The following is a 4,126-nucleotide window of genomic DNA, read 5'->3' on the forward strand; positions in this document are numbered from 1 at the left end:
GTACATTTTTTAAAGCAGGTAAAAAGGAAACCTTTCAAATGTCAAAACCAGAGAGCAGGCATAGCAGAATGGTAGAGTACTTGTCTAGTTTTTGCAAAGCCATGGGTTCAAGTCCCAGAGCAAAAAGAAAGGACAGAAGCAAACCAAAGATAGACTAAACAGTATTTTAACATAGACTTGAAATTTTATGTATCCATTAATATAAAAATATTTTTCTCCCACAAAAGTACCCTTAATAAATAATAAAAACTGTTGATATCACCAACTCATATTTTCATGAAAGCAATGTAAATTGAAATTGCTTCATGCTCTTTTTCCAAACCAGGATGTAATAGTGATCTAAACACTAGCATCTAGGTTCAAATTCTAATGACTTGTTTTCAGTGCTGACATCTCCAGTAAAGCTCCAACAGGTCTTTGTTCTGTGGTTACCGTGAGGCTTACACAGAACATCTAATAACAATTATAACAGGTCAGCAAGTGGATAACTATGACATGTAAAAAATGCTCAACTGGGTTAGGGAGATTGCTCACTCAGGACAGTGCTTGTTCTGCAAACATGAGGACCTAAATTCAGATCCCCAGCACTGGGTGTTGGGAAGGCTGAGGGATCCCCAGGGCTTTCTGGCCAGGTAGCCTCGCTAAATTGGTGAACTGCAAGTTCAGTGAGAGACCCTGCCAAAAAAAAAAAAAAAAATAAGATGGAGAGTTATTGAGAATATCTAATACAGATCTCTGCCCACTTTACAAATTCCAGTGTACTCAGAAGCATGCTCACTCTTGTGTGTGCACATGTAGGTGCGTGTACACACACATACACACAGGCACACAAATGCACACACCTACACACACACACACACACAATCTTCTATACTTTGATACTCCCACCTTTTTGATCTCACAGTTTATATTTCTTTCCTAAGAATTTATTATGATTTTAAGTATTTTTGTTAACATTAGGGTAATCTGAATTTGGTTTTGATTTCTGAATTTACTTTTTCTGTTAATGAGTTTTATACTTTAATATTTCCCTATTATTAGTAAGCATTTTTAACTTTGCAATGCCATCATCCTTAAGAACATTTCAAAGCAAGACAAAGGTTAACATAGGGAATGGGTTCCACACTATACTTATAGTTTTGAGCCTCAGTCACAAATTATGCAGAAGTTTGCTGAAATTTCACTTTTAAATATCCCTTAATAGCAACGAATTCTTGAAAAACTAGTGAATAACCATGTTTTTATTTTCATAAAGAACATTATCCCACTAAAATTCTTCAGAAAGGTGTAAATTTTTGGTTCAAAAATTGAATTCCCAAAGTTTTAAAAAAGTTTCAGTTGGTTATTTTCAGTAGCAAAATCTTACAATAAAGGGCACAATTTTATGTCATCAGTAACTGGAAACAGCTATCTTCTCAATTGTTACTAAATGTCATTCCTTACCTGAAGGGGGCAGATGAGGAATGTTTTCTGTGTTGTCTTGTTCTTAAATATCTGTAGGATTTCTATTCAATGTCAGGTCTTAAGGGGATGCAGGGTTTGTTATGGTGCTAAACTGAAACTGGGAGATAAAAGCATTTGTGAACATTAGATGGTTGGTTAGTCATGGACCCCCGATACCTAACAGGAAGTGGGGATCTCATACCTGCTTCTTTCGCTTTTTATTATGTAACAATGAAGCAAGCAGAGTCAGATGTACGAACATACTCTTGTCATCCCAGAACTCAGGAGGCTAAAACAGGAAGATTGAAAGTTCAAAGTCAACTGGAGCTACCCAGTCAGACCCTGCCTCAATGTCGTCAAGCAGATGAGATTTTAAATGAATAAATAAGAATGAAGTCCTATGAGGCCAAGCACAGATTTCCTCCTGGGAAGGGTTGGACGCTGGTGAGTGACTTGCAGTTGTGAGTGAGTGCTTAAATGATGAAGTCCTTGCAAGTGGGGGAACAAACACTGAACAGAGAACTGACAGTCATGGAACATTTGGGCACTGGACAATGTTCCAGGGCTTTCCAGAAAATTGACATGGCTCAGTGGTTAAGAGCTCTGACTGCTCTTTCAGAGATCCTGAGTTCAATTCCCAGCAACCACATAATAGCTCACAACCATTTGTAATGGGGTCTGATATCCTCTTCTGGTGTCTGAAGAGAGAGCGAGCAATGGTGCACTCATATACATAAAATAAATAAATAAATCTTTAAAAAATAAAATAAAACTCTCAAGGATGTCTGAAGCAGTCTGATCATAGACTTTCCAGTTAAGAATCTGTGCTCAGGGTCAGACAGCTGCTAAGTAAAGAAGCTGGGATGTTTGTTTTGAACGTGATGACCAGTGGTGGACACAAGGTCAAGTACTAGCCTGGCTCTGGCCCTGATGATTGTGGCTGGAGCTCCCACCCACGACTTCCCTGGAAATAAACCCCATTTCTGCTGCAGCAGCCTTCTGTGCTCTTGCCTCCAAAGCAGACCAGAGGTTGGACTAGCTGAATCTGTGAGCTGATTTTGTAGAGCATGGATTTCCTGTAGTCTGTGCACTTCTTGCGGGACATTCCCTAGCGTTTAAATTTTATTTATCAATTGATTGATATTGTAAACTTAAAGATTTGTTTTTGAATTTTGTGGACACATAAACATTAAAATATAACACTAATGATTAGGAAACTTTCTTTGACTGCTACAAACATGAATTTGTGTCCTCTGGAAGACCTCAGCTGATTCCACAGAGACTATTCCAGGTGATATACTTATTTCTGCTTCTTTGCTTGAGACCAAGTTTCAATGTGTAGCCCTACAAGGCTTGACCACACTAGGTGGAACTACTAGGTAGATGACGCTTGGATTAAAGTTCCATGACTTCTGCCTTCTCACCCCTGGGATTATAGGTGAGAGCAATCACACCTAGATTTTAAAAATAATCTGTTTATAAAGTCTTTAAAAATGACTGCAGGAATCAGCTGCGGGTGCATAATGGCCTAAAATACAATGTCAGTGAGGTCACACCTCTGTGTATTTTATTCTTACAAAACCATATGTGTTCAGTGAGTAAATTGAAAATTAGGGAAGCAAAATAAGAAAATAAACTTCTTTTCTTACCATCCAAGGATCATTTGTTAATATAATTTTGATTACCTTTTCAGGTGATTTAAATAAAAAACATGGGTATTTTATCAATATTTTTCTAAATTAATGATCTTCACCTTTTTCTTAAATGTTTTTATTATTTAAATGCATTTTATACGTCAAACATATTAATAATATTAAGTATTTTGAGAATCAAATAATACATAAAAACCTTGTTCAACTTTTATATTGATATCTTTTCATACCCTAAAAAAAATCATTAATGAATATTTAATAGTATCCATAACTGAGGATCCTATATTTAATGTTGAATACTAAATCATTTTTTAAAAAATGCAAAATATTCTTTGGGAATTAAGCATAGTAAAAGAGCATAAAACATTAAAAATGAATCATTAAGAACTATATTCAAAAGCCCTTATATGATACCACCTTACATAGTAAAAGAGTATTTAGAATGCACTATATATCTGTGTACATTGTCTAATCATCAGTTTACTTAAGATTATCAGTGTTTCTAGGGGGAACGTATTTTATCAGTAAGTATATTTTAAAAATTTCATAATAGCAAAAACTCTTGAAGCTAAACATTAAGAAAATGCTAATTTCAAGCACAGTGAGAAAGATTATCAATAATATTTCCGTGATGTTTGTAGAACTTGATTTTAATATTTTCTTTTCTTTTTTTAAAATAAATATTTATTTATTTATTTCAATTTTTATTACATATTTTCTTCATTTATATTTCAAATGCTATCCTGAAAGTCCCCCACCCTGTTCCACTATCCACCCACTCCCATTTCTTGGCCTTGGCAGTCCCCTGTACTGAGGCATATAAAGTTTGCAAGACCAGGGGGCCTCTCTTCACAATGATGGCCAACTAGACTATCTTCTCCTACATATGCAGCTAGAGACACGAGCTCTGGAGGTACTAGTTAGTTCATTTTGTGCTTCCTCTTTAATGTCTTCTACCTGTTTAGCAGTGTTCTCCTGTATTTCTTTAAGTGTGTTATTAAAGTCCTTCTTGATGTCCTCTACCATCATCA

The sequence above is a fragment of the Mus caroli genome, chromosome 18, assembly GCF_900094665.2.
Source record: "Mus caroli chromosome 18, CAROLI_EIJ_v1.1, whole genome shotgun sequence".
NCBI lineage: Eukaryota > Metazoa > Chordata > Mammalia > Rodentia > Muridae > Mus > Mus caroli.